Source organism: Ursus maritimus, unplaced genomic scaffold (assembly GCF_017311325.1).
Source record: "Ursus maritimus isolate PB19 unplaced genomic scaffold, ASM1731132v1 scaffold_16, whole genome shotgun sequence".
Taxonomy (NCBI): domain Eukaryota; kingdom Metazoa; phylum Chordata; class Mammalia; order Carnivora; family Ursidae; genus Ursus; species Ursus maritimus.
The window spans coordinates 49,293,426-49,310,921 of record NW_024424008.1 but is presented as its reverse complement, the minus strand read 5'-3'; the positions used below and the strand labels follow the sequence as shown (position 1 = coordinate 49,310,921).

Sequence of the window (17,496 nt, the reverse complement as noted above, 5' to 3'; positions counted from 1 at the left end):
GATTTTCCCAAATTGCTTTCTTTTGCCCTCCCGTTGGGCCTCTTTTAACACCTGTCATTGTACTCTAATGATACATTTACATTCATTTATTTCCCTTACTAAACTGTAAGCTTTTTAAGGAAGGCACAATATCTAACTCACCTTTGGAATCCTAGCCTATCACATTATCTATCTGGCTTGTGTATAGTAGGTTTTCGAACAATGAAACAGCAAAGTGTCCTTACTGTGTTTGGTACGGGGTTGATAAACAGCAGAGTTGAGTTTGGTGGCAGTTTGCCACAGAGGGAGATGCAGGCCTAGGGGACTCATTTCCTGGAGGCCTGCAGGCTGGGACTGCTCTAGAGCTGATAGCAGCTGAGTCACTCCCGCATCTCAGCCTCTGACTCTGAAACACAGATTGGGATCCCTGATTAACAGCCCCTTCCTGGGCAAGGTGAGAGTGCAGGGCTGCCGTTGCGTAAGGCCTGGGAGGGAAGAGTGAGCCGGTGGGCGGCAGAAGATCTTTTATAGAAGACCTAGCTTGAAATCTGAAAACCCCAGAAATTCCTTAGGAACTGACCATCTTAACTCCTTTCCTTGCCAAGCCTGCATGTCTGGATTTATATCCTTAGTAGAACTGAAGGAAGCACATCATAGGCAGGTTTATAACCCATGCTTTTCCTCCTTGGATTTACACATGCGACCTATGGATGGTTTTTATAAGAATTCTATGTTGGGGGGCGCCTGGGTGGTGCAGTCGTTAAGCGTCTGCCTTCAGCTCAGGGCGTGATCCCGGCGTTCTGGGATCAAGCCCCACATCAGGCTCCTCCGCTAGGAGCCTGCTTCTTCCTCTCCCACTCCCCTGCTTGTGTTCCCTCTCTCGCTGGCTGTCTCTCTCTCTCTGTTAAATAAATAAATAAAATCTTTAAAAAAAATTATATGTTGGATACTTACACAAAGCAGGAAAGGTTATCTTCAGAGGCTCTGAGTTTTAATGCATTCCAGTGTCGTCAAATCCAAAAGCAATGAAAACACTGTTGTGTGGTTTTGAATCATAGCCTCCTTGTTAAAATAGCTATTGTTTCTCCTAAAACAGCCTGCATTTCCACCTTGATGTCATCTCACTCTGGGCCTCGAGGGGGTACGGGACTTACTAGAACTAATGAATACATATAGTTCTGAGGTAACAGTGGATTCTAAGGTGATGATAGGCAATTAGTCACCAACTTTAGTGACCTTCAGGTGGAGTAGAATGAGAGCCACGTAAGCCCAGGATTGGTTAAACAAACAAACAAGTGATATCGGCCAAATAAAAATTAAGTCAGAAGTGGTGTTTTGATCATCACTGCTTGACCTTGGACCCTGTGAGCGTTTCGTCTGCCTTGACTATGCTGGTGGAAAGAAGTATGCTTTATTATGTGATGCTCACGTTACTAGGACATGGGGAAACTATCGTCCACTTCACCCAAGGCTCCAGATTTTACCCCCACTGCACTGAGGCTAAATACCGAAGCCAAATGGCCCCTGATTTCGGACCCTTGACTTGGTTTGCTCTCCCGTCACCATCTGACTCTTCATCCCAGAAGAAATCTGCCGATAAAGACTCAGTAATAACCTCGCAAAGTTATCAGTGCAAAGAACACAAATAGGTGACAAAACCCCTCTCTTATCTCTCTTAAGACGGTATCTGTCGCTGCATGTTTTCCTTATTTGTCCATCTCTATGACAGCAAAGACCTCTTGCAGGTTAACAACAGAAGCCACCCGTCCTAGAAGATTGGAAACAAAATGTTACTCTCCTCACTTTCCACCCGCAAAAATGAGATGAAGTGGAACCATTTGCCTGAGGTGAGTGAGTCAGGAGCAGAAGACTGGAATGCAGGGCTTGATTCCTGGTTTCCTGACCCTAACCACATCCTCCCTGCGCTGGGATATTTAAGTTGCTTTTTTGCACTGTGAGGGGCAGGGGTAGGGAAGGGAATGGTTTGCTTTTTATGTTTTTATTTAGAAATTTACTGACATCTGACCTCTAACCCACATGTAAGACACGCCAGTTAACCCTAGCAGGAGTCAGTGATGATTCCTAATGTATAATTTGCGTCAGAGCCTTGGACACGACCATTTTTCCTGGGTCTTAAGCAACAGAATTGGCGAGGTGTGAATAAGGCTCAAAATAGAGAAGAGAATAAGGCCAAAGAGGAGAGCCTAAAACCTAATCCTAAACATCTTAAAAGTTAAGTTAACCAGCAATCATAATTAATCATCCAGTCTCTACCCCTACCCATAATGTTTCAAAGTAAGTTCTCAGTTTTTAAACTTGATATCAGAAGCTCAGATGACTTCACATAGAAGAAATATTAATAAATGTAGCTTTTAGGGGCACCTGGGTGGCTCAGTCGGTTGGGCATCTGACTCTTAATTTCAGCTGGGTCATGGGATCCGGTTCCATGTAAGCCTCCACCCTCAGGGAGGGGTCAGCTTGAGATTCCCTCTCCCTCTCTCTCTGCCCCTCCCCCACCTCATGGTGTGAAAGCGCAGCGCACTCTTTTTTTTTTTTTTTTAGGATTTTATTTATTTATTTGAGAGAAAGCAAGTGAGAGAGAGAGAGAGCACAGCTGGGGGCGGGGTTAGCAGAGGGAAAGGGAGAATCAGACTCACCATGGAGCAGGGAGCCTAACGCCAGGCTCCATCCCAGGACACTGAGATCATGACCCCAGCAGAAGGCAGACGCCCAACTGACTGAGCCACCCAGGCACCCCATAAATAAAATCTTTAAAAAATAATAAATCTTTAAAATAATAATAAATAAATAAATAAATGTAGCTTTTAAATTAGGCTTGCATTTTGCATCAGAGATTATAAGATCTTTGCCTTGTGCAATGATGGTCATATTCTCATGGGTTTTGGGGATTTTTTTTTTACTTTAGTTATCTACCAGAAGAGTCTAGGAATAAACAAGTAAACACAATGCATGCATTGTAATGTAGATTCTAAAACATGGCAAAGAAACCTTACCCAACTGGCCTTGGAAAATATAACCTTTGGGAAATCTTCCAGGCCGGTCATGATTGCTGTAGAGAAAATAACCAAATACTCATGGCTCAAAGGGCTTCTTCAACTGACAAGAAGTTCTAGTCTTTCAATACTAACACCTTCACTTGTGGAAATTCATCTCAGAATGCAGGAGCGGGTAGCATCTAGTTCCTCTGAGAATATTCTTCAATCAACAAGTTGTCCACTTAGCTAAGGGACAGCTTCCTGGAATTAAGACTGCAGAACCTAGGTTATAATTAACTCAGACTTCCTCCTCTTTTTGTACCTTGGCCATGACCTTAATCCTCACCTAGATTTTCCATCCCGTCTAGGGATAAAAATTTGTTCTAAATTAGATCAACTGAACTCTAGTCCTGTTAGCCTAAGATAAGTTGGTGTTGGTGGCCTAAACCAATTTTAGACCATTTAGTTAGACTTTAAGCGTGGCTCAAAAAAATCCTTAGATATCTCAGTGAGAGGACAATATTACCCTTTTTCTCCATTTAGGAAAGAGAGAAAGGAAGAAAGAGAGAGAGAGAGGGAGGGAAAGAAAAGAAAGAAGAAAGGGAAAGAAAGAAAGGAAGGAACGAAAAGAAATCACTTGGTGTGTTAGGTCTAGTGAATTATTTCAGAGTAATTTGGAGGCAAGCAATGTCTCCAATTCTAGGAACTGCAGCATTGACAATACATAGAAAGAATGAAAAGGGGTGATAAAATGGGAGGAGCTTTGGAATTTAGCAGGTTTCACCTGCATGGATTTAAAGTCATATTTAAGTAATGATCATCAGGGGCGCCTGGGTGGCTCAGTCAGTTAAGCCTCTGCCTTCAGCTCAAGTCAGCTACCAGAGTCCTGGGATCAAGCCCTGCATCTGGCTCCTCGCTCAGCAGGGAGCCTGCTTCTCCCTCTCCCTCTGCCTGCTGTTCTCTCTGCTTGTGCTCTCTCTGTCAAATATAAAAATAAATCTCAAAAAAAAAAGACAAAAAAAAAGTAATGATCATCAGTAGGTCCATTGCTACTGATCTAAAGAGTTCAAAGCCCAATCCTATATGAGCTCCTCCGTTCTTACAACTTTGCAAGAGATAATGTTTACAGAATACAGAATAGAATCAAGTGCTTTGCAGGTGTGAAAGGTGATATTCAAAGAAGCTGTTAGAAGCTTCACACATGCGCAAGTCTTCCAGAAAAGAGCTAGCTACACCTTACCTATTACATTAAGGAGAAAGTAGAAATTGTCCAGCATGGACTCCTTCAATTTCTTTCCCTTCACCTCAAACTGATCTGCTTCTAACTATCTCTTTCCTTCCTTTCTCTTGTCCTAGAGGGAGACATTTAGGACATTCTTCCCCAAACTGTCCTTTTTTTTTTTTTTAATATTTTATTTATTTATTCGACAGAGATAGAGACAGCCAGCGAGAGAGGGAACACAAGCAGGGGGAGTGGGAGAGGAAGAAGCAGGCTCATAGCAGAAGAGCCTGATGTGGGGCTCAATCCCAGATCGCCGGGATCACGCCCTGAGCCGAAGGCAGCCGCCTAACCGCTGTGCCACCCAGGCGCCCCCCAAACTGTCCTTCTATATTTGCTCTTGGTTCTCTTCCTTTCTACTCTTCAGTCATCTCTCCCTATCCATTCTCCATTTTCATGTGTTCATTTATTGGCTCAACACACAGTTATCATACTCTTGTTATAGGTCATATAGACATCTTTCCTACCTTTGCCGGACTCATAGTCTAGTGGAAGAGGTAGCAGGATAAATGATCACAAACCACACAATGACGATACAGCATGTAAATACCCACAACGGAAGTCTGCATATTATGCTACAGCAGTATACGCAGGAGAGGTGGAAGAAAGCTGGGGTGGAGGGCGTAACACATGAGGTGGGTCTTAGCCAACCGGACAAGAGGGGAAGGAAAGACATTTTAAGCAGAGGGAATAACATGCCCCAAAGTACGACCATACAAGAAAATTCAAGTTCGGTAAGGCAAGGACACAAGGAATCAGAGGGTGTGTTTGGAGGTAAGAGGTGAGGGAGAGTTGGACCAAATAATAAAGGATGTTGGAGACGATAGGACTTATTAAAGTATTTTAAGTATTTATTTAAGTATGGTCTAATTTGCATTTTAGGAAGTTCAGTCTTGCAGCAGAGGCTGATCAGACTGGGAGCTATTACAGGAATCCTGAAGAGAAATGAGCAATTGGGGCTGCATGGTGGGGCCATTAGAAGAGCTGACAGGGAAAGAGGCAAACTTCACTGTAAAGAGGAATTCAGTTTAAGCACATACAAGTGCGGGGTGCCGGGGTGGCTCAGTCGGTTGGGTTGTGTGGGTTCGAGCCCCACGTCGGCTCTCTGCTCCACAGGGGCCTGCTTCTCCCTCTCCCTCTGCCTGCTGCTCCCCGTGCTTGTGCTCTCTCTGTCTCTGTCAAATAAATAAATAAAAATCTTTTAAAAAAGAACATTTAAAAAATAAGGTGGGTAGTGTGGAGGTGATGAGAAATGGTTAGATTCAGGAAATATTGTGAAGATTGAGTGATAATACAAACGAAGATGTGTCTGAAATTTTAAAATTACACTAATATTGCACTGCATGTTAAGTGGAGTTTAAATAAAAACTTTAAAAACAAATAAATAAATAAATAAAAACTTAAATACATACATACATACATACAAATTAAAAGTGGGTCCTGTCGGAGATGGACATTTGGGAGTCACAGGCACATGGAGGGTGGTTGGGGACTTGAGTAGGGGTGAGGCTGCTTGTGGGTGAGCTCCATGGGAGAAAGGCAGGCATTTTTTCATTGTTTATTCCTAATTCCCCAGCACCTAGAACTGTACCTGGAATTGAGTAAACAATCAGTAAGTTTCTTTTTTTTTTTTTTAAGTATAGTTGACATACAATGTGACATTAGCTTCAAGTGGCATACAGTAAGTATTTAAATAAATGAATGAAATACTGAAAAGAAAAGAGGGCTAAGAACATAACTCGGAGAGACACCAACATTGAGGGATGGACACGTGACAAGAAGCCAGTGCAGGGGTTTGAGATAGAAAGTCGAGAGAGGTAGGAGGAAAAGCAGGAAGGAAAGAGTGGGGTCACAGACACCGAGGCGGGAGAACTTCCAGAAGTTCAACTTCAAAGCCTCCACTAGTTTTAGCACCTGAGAGTCACCGGGTTTCTTTTGTGTCAGCAGTTTCGATGGGGGTGGCAGGCAGATGACGGTGGTTTGAAGCACAAAGGGATAATGGTAAGGAACCCGGGGCTGTGAATGTAGGTATTCTTTTCAGAAACTTGGCTGCACCATCATCAGGCAATATTTTCGATTTACTTATTCTCTGACTAGGCGGCCCTTGCAATCCATCACCGTATAATAAATGAATATGTAGATGACTATCCATCCAATTCGCTTATCCATTTACTTACCCATTCATCCTCACTTCTTCTCTTTCTCTCACGCCCCACACTTAATACACCAGCAAATTCTCACTCCATCTTCATAATAGACCCTGAATCTAACCATTTCGCATCACCGCCACACTGCCAACCAAGGTCAAGACTCCCTCATCTCGTCACCTCGACCAGTGTAGTAACCTTCCACAGATCTCCCTGCTTTCACCCTTTCCTCCCTCTTGTCGATTCTTCTTCTTTTTTTTAAAGATTTTATTTTTGAGTAATCTCTACACCCAACATGGGGTTCGAACACACAACCCCGACAAGAGTCACATGTTCCACCGGCTGAGCCAGCCAGATGCTCCTCCCTCTTGTCTATTCTTATACCAGCAGCCACAGTCATCCTTCCAAATACTAAGTCATACTTTGTCAGTCCTCTCTTTAGAACCCTCCAATGATCTGTCCTCTCATTTCAAGTCCCTGTTTCATCTGAAACGCTCCCCCCATTACTCTGCTCACCTCATCTCCAACCACTATTCCCCTCAGCCACACCGGCCCCCTTGTTGTGCCCTGAACGCACTCCACCTCAGGCCTCCTGCATTTGCTGGTTTGTGCTCGGAACACTCCTTCCTCAGACATCATCAGTCCTCCGGCACTCTGTTCAAATACCCAAAGGTCCTTTATAAACGATTGCACCTCGGCCTCTCCCAGCTCTCGCTTCTCTTTGTCCTGCTCAATAGCACTTGTCACCACCTGACCTATTATAGTCACTTATTTATTGTCTGTCTCCCTTCACTAGACTGTGAACACCTACAAAGGATGCCTTCCAAGAGCACCTCCTCTGGAGAAGCGGAGATAAAGATAACCAAGAAAACTATCCCGGCCCTTGAGGAACCCACACTTCAGTGAGTCATATAACCTAACAAGTAATTAGAATGGAAATGCTCAAAGCGGTTGGATGCGAGAGTCTGGGCCCCGGGGAGCAGTGCGGTTTGGGGCACTCTTCAGCCTGGGTAGTAGTTAAAACCATGAGTTCACCCAAAGAGAATGCAAGAAATGAAAAGCACTCAGGAGACACCCGTGTTTAAGGGTTGAAGGCCAGAGAAAGGAGACCAAGAAGGAATAATAGTAATCAAAGACGTGAAGAAGAGCTGGAAGAATGAGCCACTGACGTCAGCCCTCCTAGAGCCTTAATATTGCTAATAATCAAGCAAGGATCATTCCTCACAATTCGCTGCGTGTCAGCTACTGTTCTAAGCATGTTTCATATGTTCACACATTAAACCCAGGGAATGAGGCACTAGGATGACCCTTATCCTACAGAGAAAACGATTCACCCGCCCAAGGCCACACACCTACTAAGAAATAAAGAGCAGAATCCCAGCAGTCTTAATCACTGTGTTGTTATCTGTCATCCTATGTAGGCTGGCTCTCTCTATTTCTTTCCTATTTTATTGAGCACCTACTAAGGGTCAGGCATTCTAGGCCCTGGATGTAGAGTTAAGAGCAGGAAGGCAGACAGGGTCCCTCTCCTCATGGAGCTCATGTCCTTGTGGGGGAGACTGCCACTGAACAAGTCAGTGGATGCATGACAGACAATAAGTGCTTGGGGGGGCCTGGCTGGCTCATTGGTGGAGCACGCGACTCTTGATCTCAGGGTCATGAGTTCAAGCCCCACATTGGGCGTGGAGCGTACTTCTAAAAAATAAAATAAAAACAGACGATAAGTGCCGTGAAGACAAATGAAGTAGGGTATGGTTTCGTGAATGATAGGTGGTTGCCTCTCTGAGAAGGAGACATGTAAGTAGAGATCTGAAGGAAGTGAGAGAGGGAGCCAAGAGGATATCTGGAGGAAGGACATTCCAGGCAGAGGGAACGGCAGGTGCAGAAGCCTTAAGGTGTGAGTGTGCCCGGTGTGTTCCAGGAACTGCAAGGAGGTCAGTGCAGGGGGAGGACCGTGAACTAGGGAGAGAGAGGCAGGCGATAAATTCAGAAAGATATGGGAAGGTTTCCAGGACATAGAAGTGAAATATTTCACATAACTGAAATAAATGAAGGGGTCAGGCATATTAGCTTGTATGTTATAATCACATTGAGTAAAGGAATGTGTGTGTGTGTCCATATATAGAGATAGAGAATTTATATATGGATATATATATGCTGTATATTCTGAAATATTAGATAAGAAACTTAACAGTGATTACCTTTTGAGGGAAGGAAGAGACATTATACTGTTCTACACTACTTGAAAAATTTCACCTTGCAAACATTACTTTTATAATAATCAAAAATTAGCTTAAAAAACAACCGCAAGTGACCTCCACTCGCTTCTCCTTTGTCCTTTTCGTTTCCTCCTCAACCAAGTCCAGTCTGACCTCGGACTTCGCCTTTGCCCTGCTACTGCTCCCACAGACTTCGCCTGTGACTTGCCTAGGACTCCCAGGGACACTCTGCAGTCCTTTTGCTTCTCAGTCTCTCGGCTACGTTTGACACTGCTTACAGCTCTTCTTTCTGAAATGCTTTCTCCTTTGGCTTCCCACTTGCCCACTTTGACCCCATGGAACCTTCTTCCTCTGATTGCTTTCATTGGCTACTTTTTATCAGCCCACCCAACAGACCTGGGTTTCTTCTGGTTCTGTCCTTCACTCCTTTGCCTCTGTGTGCTACACACACTTTTCCCGTGTGGTCCGCGCTTTCAGAGACCCTCTCTATGCTGCCAAGTCCCAGATCTAGTCCAGCCTGTTCCTGAGCTCTAGACCCATATATCCGGCTGCCCTATTAAACAGCTCCGCCTGCAGATCTCACAGGCATCTCAAACGTGACTGTTCCAGAACCCAGCTCATCATCGCCAAACAAGATCATCTTCCTCCTGTTGTCCTTATCGTGGTTGGTGGTATCAGCATCTGCTTGATTGACCCTAGCTGCAACCTGAGAAAAACCCCTCTTCTTCACCCTCCATATCTATTAAGATTTTATTTATTTATTTGACACAGAGAGAGACAGCGAGAGAGGGAACACAAGCAGGGGGAGTGGGAGAGGGAGAAGCAGGCCTCCCGCCGAGCTGGGAGCTCGGTCCGGGGCTTGATCCCTGGACCCTGGGATCATGACCTGAGCCGAAGGCAGAGGCTTAACAACTGAGCCACCCATGTGCCCCCACCCTCCATATCTACATGGACACCAAAAGTCATTCTATCTGCTGAATATCTTTGGAATCTGTCCTCGTTCTTACATCCCCACCGCCATGGCGGGCACTTGTAGTCCGGACTATTGCATATGGATATGTGAGTCTAAAGTCCCAGGAAGAGCTCAGAGATATCCTCTGAGGCATATTCTGCCTCAGGTCTCACCATCAGCCTGCTTTCTTACACTCAGTTGTCACACTGATGTGGCACAAACTCCCGTCACGTCAGCCCCTCCTTGAAATCTTTCCTTTTCCGAACCTTTCTGGAATGAAATCCAAAATCCTTGGTATGATCTGCCCAGTCCTCTTTTGACACTTTGCCACACGTACCTTACATTCAAGCGACACTGAAATATTCTTTGTTTTTCAAAGGCCTCTTTCCTTTGCATGTTTCTGTGAAAGTTTTGTCACATGGCATCGTCATTTCTCTGGGTCTAAACTAGTACCTGGTACAAAGCGGATGTTCAGTAACGGTTCTGTGAGTAAGTAAAGGAACAGAAAGTTGAGGGAAGGACACCTATCAGAAGACTATACGCATACACCTTAGGGGCGCCTGGGTGGCTCAGTCAGCTAAGCGGCGGACTCTTGATTTTGGCTCAGGTCGTGATCTCAGGGTCGTGGGATCCAGCCCCAAGTTGAGCCCCCTGCTGGGTTCTGCACTCAGTGGGGAGTCTATTTGGGACTCTCTCTCTCTTTCTCTCCCTCTGCCCTTACCCCCATTTGTGCTCTCTCTCAAATAAATAAATAAAATATTTTTTTGAAAAGGTGACATATAAGTAGAAATCTTTTTTTGAAAGTTTTAAAAAGATTTTTTAGGGGCGCCTGGGTGGCTCAGTCAGTTAAGCGTCTGCCTTGGGCTCAGGTCATGATCTCCGGGTCCTGGGATCGAGTCCCACATCGGGCTCCCTGCTCCACAGGGAATCTGCTTCTCCTTCTGCCCCTCCTCCCACTCGTTCTTTCAATCTCTCTCTCTCTTAAATAAATAAAATCTTTAAAAAAAATAAAAATAAAAAGATTTTTTAAATCCTTTTTTTTTTAAGATTTTATTTATTTAAGAGAGAGAGAGATTGAAAGAACGAGTGGGAGGAGGGGCAGAAGGAGAAGCAGATTCCCTGTGGAGCAGGGAGCCCGATGTGGGACTCGATCCCAGGACCCGGAGATCATGACCTGAGCCCAAGGCAGACGCTTAACTGACTGAGCCACCCAGGTGCCCCAAATAAATAAATCTAAAAAAAAAAAAAAAGAAAAAAGAGTACACTTTAGAGGTAACTAGGAAGAGAGAGAAAGGAAATGCTTTAGTGCCACACTTGTGTCAGGCTTCTACAAGGTGAAATTGTAATAATCAAATAATAATTCTTCCTATCATTTTTCTCTCTTTGAGAGATATGAACTTTGGTCAACAGTACAAACTTTTTTTTTTTTTTTTTTTGAGAGAAAGAGCACATGCACAGGGGGTGGGGAGGGACAGAGGGAGAGTGAGAGAGAGACTCTCAAGCAGGCTCCGAGCCCAGCATGGAGCCCGGTGTGGGTCTAGATCACACAACCCTGAGAGCGTGACCTGAGTTGAAATCAAGAGTTGGAGGCTTAACAGACTGAGACCCCAGGCATCCCATCATCGGTACAATTTCAAAGGAGACAATCAAACTAATTTTACATAAAATGTTTTTTTTTTTTAACGAACAAATAGCCCAGCACATGCTACTGCCAAAATCTTCTGATAAAACAAGGCCCTTTGGGTATAAATCCCAAGGTCTGAGAGTTCAGCTGGGAAGGGTCATTGATTCTGCAAACGTTAATTGGGCTGGTACAGACACTGCTTAGCACAGGGGATACGACCATAAGTAATACATGATTCCTGTTCTCAAAAAGTTCATGGCTTCTAAATCAGCTCGTCCTTGCCAGGACCAAACCTACTCCTTTACGGAAAGCCAGCTGTCCACACTGCAATCAGTATTTGAAGTCCTTTTAGTCATAGGCGTCGCTATACCTAATTTTTTGGAGCTCAGAAATGGAAACTCATGGATTCAGGGCAGTAGCAAAATGTAACCATCGCTTCCTTTATAATAAAACAGTGCCTGTGTAGAAGAGTAATGGACTTGGCCCCTTGCTTCCAGAAGACTGGAGCATTTAAAGATTCAGAACTGTCAGGGTGCCTGGCCGGCTCAGTCAGATGAGCGCCTGGCTCTTGATTTCTGATCAGGTCCTGACCTCAGGGTTCTCGGATTAAGCCCCCTCCATCGCCTCCGCGCTCAGCAGGGAGTCTGCTTGTCTCCCTTACCTCCCCTACCCCCTGCTTTCTCTCTCTCGAAATAAATAAGTAAAATCATTTTTAAAAAGTATTAAGATTCTTAAAAAAAAACAAAGATTCTGAACTGTTTTCTGTTCAGTAATGATCAAGCTGTCCAATGGGCAAGCTTAAATGACTCAGGCACTGTTCCTTTCTTAGTCCGATGACCTTTAGGACTACTAAAGCAATGTTTTCCATTGGCGGCCTGTTTGGAGAAAGGACATTGCTGATTTGAGAGAGGGCATCTTCACCAATGCCTAAGGAAATCCCTGGGGGTAAAATGAGTCTATCTGAATGAGAGAGAAGACACTTTACCTAGATTATGTCATTCAGTCTTCATTATACTCTTGTGACATCACTATTAATATCCTTATTTTTGCAGATTAGGAAACAGGTGTAATAAGTATAGGCACCTGGTTTAAGAGCACATAGCTACAATTACTGCACCTGCAATTCAAGCCCAGATTGGTGACTCTGAGTCCACGGTAGTTCCACCACAATACTGGCTTGCAGTGAAAAGTCTTTCTAGAGAGGGGAAAGGGAGTGAAGATCTAGAGGTCCATTCAAGCCAGAAGTAATTCATAAGCTTGCAAAAAAGGGGCACAATTTGGGGTTCCTGTCTTAAATTTTCCCTTTTGTCATTTGGAGAAAAGGTCAAATAGGTGCATTTCCATTAGGTTGGCAAAGATCAAGAAGTTAAAAATCCCTTCTGGAAGTGTTGGGGGAAAGAGGCACTCTTAAACATTGCTGGTAGGAGTTATGAATTAGTATAATCTTTATGGGGGACAACTTGGCAACATCTAGCAAAATTACAAATATATGGTAATTTTTAAAAAATATTTATTTGTTTATTTATTTTTAGAGGGAGAGAGCCCATGAGTGGGAGGGAGAGACTGAAGAAGAGGGAGAGAGAGAATCTCAAGCAGCCTGCACTGAGTGCAGAGCCAATGTCAGGCTCCATCTCACGACCTTAAGATCATGACCTGAGCCAGAGTCAAGTGTCAGATGCTTAACCAACTGTGCCACACAGGCTCCCTGAAATGTACGTACCTTTTGGCTCAGTGATTCCACTTCTAGAAATTTATACTACAGAGATACTTGCACATTTGCAAAATTACAAATGGTCAAAGTAATGCACGGCAAAATTGTTTGAAATCACAAAAGTTTGGAAATAAGTGGCCACCTCTGGAGAACTGATGAAACAAACTATGCGAATACACATCTACTCCATGCAGCCCTAGGAATGAGGAAGTGCCATCGACTAATAGGAATTATTTCCAAGATATAGATTTCCAAGCAAGATCCAGGAAGCGTGGTCAACACTCTCTCATTTATGAGACAACTTCTTTTTTTTTTTTTTTTCAAATTTTCGTTTTGTTTGTATTATATCCACGAATATCCCACTAGCCAATCAAGTCACGTGGCGAAACCCAACATCACTGGTACAGGAAAATATTCACCATGCCCAGGCAAAAGGGAAAGGACATAAACAGAAGGAGGGGTAAAAAATTGGGAACAATCCTGCCATCAACCATATCGACTTTTCTTTGACTTTACCCTTTATAGCAATGCCATATGGCGGCAGGTGTTTTGCAATTAAGCATACACACGCATTCATAGATGTTATGAGACAACTTCTATACGCACTTACTTGTCTAGGCACAAACTATCCCTGGAAGACTATTTGAGACACTGATAACATTAGATAACAGTATCATACCTAAGAAAAGGTATGCTATGACAGGCGAGGGGAGTTCAGAACAAGAGTGAAGACTTTAATTCTTTAAAACTTTTTTTCTAAAGGGGGGGGCGTCTGGGTGGCTTAGTTGTTAACCGTCTGCCTTTGGCTCAGGTCATGATCCCGGGGTCCTGGGATCGAGCCCAGCATTGGGCTCCCTGCTCTGCGGGAAGCCTGCTTCTTCCTCTCCCACTCCCCCTGCTTGTGTTCCCTCTCTCGCTGTCTGTCTCTCTCTGTCAAGTAAATAAATAAAATCTTAAAAAAAAATAAAAAAGAATATGGTGAGAGATAGCGTGAGCATGAGCTGGGGGAGGGGCAGAGAAAGAGAGGGAGAGAAGACTCTTAAGCAGACTCCACACCCAGCATGGAGCCCGTTGTGGGGCTCATCCCACAACCCTGAGATCACGACCTGAGACGAAATCAAGAGTGGGACCCTTACCCGTCACTTAACTGACTGAGCCACCCAGTCGCCCCTAACTCCTTTAAACCTTTTACCGTACGAATATATTAGGTATTCAAGAAAAAGGAACTGAATTAAAATTTAAATAAAGCACATGCATTTTTAAGACATTCACATTTTACAGTCGTCACCACTATCCATCCCCATAACTCTTTTCCTCTTGTAAATCTGAAACTTTATACCCATTAAACAGTAACTCCCCCTTCTCCCCTCCGCCTAGCCCCTGGCAACCACCATACTGTCTCTCTGATTTTGATTACTCTAAGTAACTGACACAAGTGGACTCATACAGTATTTGTCTTTTTGTGACTTGCTGATTTTACTTAGCGTGCTGTGCCCACAATTCATCTGTATTGTAGCACATTGCAGAATTTCCATTGTTTCCCCCCCCTTCTTTTTTAAGGCTGAATAATATTCCAGTAAATGAGTATAACACGTTTCGGTAACCCATTCATCAGTTGATGGACACATGAGTTGTTTCCATGTTTTTGCTCTTGTGAAGAGTGCTGCGATGAACAAGGATCTGCAAACCCTTGAGACGCTGCTTTCCATCTTTTTGGGTATATATCCAGAAGTAGAATTGGTGGGTCACATGGTAATTCTATTTTAATTTTTTGAGGAACCATCATAATGTTTTGTGACTATTTTCCATAGCAGCGGTACCATTTTATATTCCCACCGACAAGGGTTACAATTTCTCTACATCCTCACCAGCACTTGTCTTCTGGTTTTCGTTTGTTTATAGTAGCCATCCTAATGGGTGTGAAGTGGCATAGTATGTCTTTGGGGATCAATAGTATGGTTAGTGGATACTGGTGTCGGACCCCCATGACTTTGAGTGCTGCTACTTACTAGCTGTGTGACCTTTGATATTGTCCTAGGCCTCAGTTTCCCCATTTGTAAAATCAGACTTATCTCAGAGGGTTGGGGAGCACTGAATGCACATAAAACACCCAGGTTACGGAAAGCACCCAGCAAATGTAATTATTTCTGCCTTAAAAGCTCCAACAATAAACCAAATTCTGATTTGCTCTGGCTCCTTTTGGGCTAGTGTGGAGGCAAAGTGACAAACTAGATTTCTTAAGGAGTTTCTCTACCTAGGGGCTTGAGTCTGGGGGACTTCATACATTCTTCACTGACATTCTTCCTTCCTGCTGCCCCAACCCGACCTGCAGACCTCCCACCTGTGCCAAATGACGTGTGCTTGAAGTGAGGTTACTCAGAATCCAGCCAGTTTATGTTTTCTCAGGCGTGGAGGACGGGAAGAAATCCTGTTGACACAGTTATGTAAAGCCTGTCACTCAGTCCCCTGCCTATTACCTCTGAAGACCGTTATGCATATTAAAGAAGGGGGGCGGCAAATACAAAAGAAAAATAAACGAGAAAGAGTGAGAGAGTGAACAAATCAGGATGCATGAGGGAATCCACGTGGTCGCCAATCTGTAACTGATCAGAGCAGCTACACTGAAGCAAAACCCGCAGCTCCTACCGCCAAATATATTGCAATGGAGAAACCGTCCACAATGGGGTGTCTGTATCCTTAGCAGAGTCTTTGGGCTGCCGCTTAAGAGACTCCGCCGCTACTCCCACCCCTTTTGCACCCAGTAAACCACGCGATGTAACAACGGAATCTGGTTCTGTGTGTGCGCTGTGAGTGTGCGCTTTGCAAACCATCTGGGCTCCATCCTGCGCGGTTGGAACGACGATCGATCCCGGACGAGTTGGGGGAGTTGGAGCTTGCCTGTGTCTCCTCCCTTTCTCTGCTCCCCTCTAGCCCCCACCCCATCGTTCGCTCTGCCCTAACGTTTCGCTAGCGGAGGGACGTAGGTTTTCAGCACCAGGAGGCCGTGGACCTTCTCTGGAGGCGTGCAGGGCACCCTCCAGAGGGCCAGAGCTGATTGCAACCTGCTCACCACGACCCTCCCCCTCCTTCCCAAATTCGCCGCCCCAGGCTGTAATATTACAAGCAGCGTGCTCTGTACCCGTGCGGGAGTCCAGGAAGGCTGCGTGACCTTCCAGCGAACTCCACCACGGCTGGGGGGATGGAGGCTGCCCCGGGGCCTGCAGGCTGTGTATCGATCCCCCCAGCCTCAGCCAACACAAGTTCTCCCGGTACAAACCCCTCCCTCCCCTCTCTGCTTTCCCAGCCTTGTAGGCTTCTAACGCCTAGCTTGAGGCGCCCTCCCCTCTTTCCCGCAATAAAGTAAACCGGGTGGATATTCATCCCCCGCCCTCACCCTCCTCCTTCCTTCTCCCTCCCCCCTCAGCCTACTAACCCCGCGCCCAGAGCTCGCCGCCGGCGGGCCCCTTCCACCCAGTGTATCATAATGCCCAACGCTCTTCTCCTCCCCCTCTCTTAATCAGAAACGTGCTCGCGAGCCCCCCTCCCTCTGCATGCATACATTAGGGTCTGCTTTGCATGCAGCGGCAGGCGGAGAACTGAGGAAGAAGGGGCGGGGGCGCTTTTGCCCGCCTCTTCCCTCCAGGCCCCGTTAGCCATCCAGCTTCAGCTTCGTTGTAACACCGCCTCGTTAGCGGAGCACGCCGTGGCCCCAATGCCCGGGCTGGAGAAACACGACCCAACTCTCTGCAGAAGGGCATGAGAGCCAGAGGTTCCTCAGCCCCGAGTGCATAGTAGGGCGAGGAGGTGGCGGGAGACCTGCCACTTGGTGTGTGCATTTTGGAGAGAGCTCCGGCATGAAAATGGGAGGGGCTCTCTCTCTCTTTTTTTTTTTAAAGCGCGTTCATTGAGGGCCTTTCTATTTTGCTTATAGTAAACTGGGCAACGCTTCCGTTTTGCATATGGCACAATAAGGGCCCTTTTATTCTAGAAGCGTTAAATGAGGGCTAACCCATCTTGTAACCGTGCCTCGAGGCAGAGAAGGCTCACTCGTCCCCGACCCGGCAGCCGCGCTATACTGGAAGCCGCTCTCCCGGGCGGTTCGATTCCCAGCTCATCCCGGGAACGTGTGTAATCGGCCTCTCGGCTCTCGAGGCTGCAGGCGGCCGGGCTCCCTCCGCCTCCATCCTCCCTGTAGTCCTCGCCCCCTCCCCCTCTCCCCGGAACCCGCGCTCCGCGTCGGGCTCCTGGACTTCCTTCCCCCCTCCTTTTCCCCAGCAATGCCGCTCCCGGAGGGCGGGGCATGCACTTATCCAGGTTGCGGGGCTGGCGGGCGGGCGGGCGGCGGCGGCCCGGGCCTCGGCCTGGCGGAGCCGCGGTGCGGCGTCGGGAGCGTAGGCCCGAGCCTGCTATACAGATTGCGGGGCGGGCGGGCGCGGCCCGGCGCTCTGCATAGCGGCCGTCCGGGTGCAGGCCGCCGGGCGGCGCCGAGTGGCTCAGGCAGGTTCCGGGGCCCTCGGCCCCCCCCTCCGCCTCCCCGCCCCCCTGTGTTGTCGCCTCTCCCTCTCGCTGCTTCACTTCACGGGGCGAAC

The 17,496-nt window shown here is 46.1% G+C and overlaps 1 long non-coding RNA gene across 1 annotated transcript; it reads left to right on the top strand.

The window, feature by feature from the left end:
* The first annotated feature begins 1,093 nt into the window (after positions 1-1,093).
* LOC103662333 lies at positions 1,094-7,791 on the top strand. The gene is made up of 2 exons (XR_568417.1): positions 1,094-1,826; positions 7,198-7,791. It is a non-coding gene; the product is annotated as an uncharacterized LOC103662333 (long non-coding RNA).
* The last annotated feature ends 9,705 nt before the right edge of the window (positions 7,792-17,496 follow it).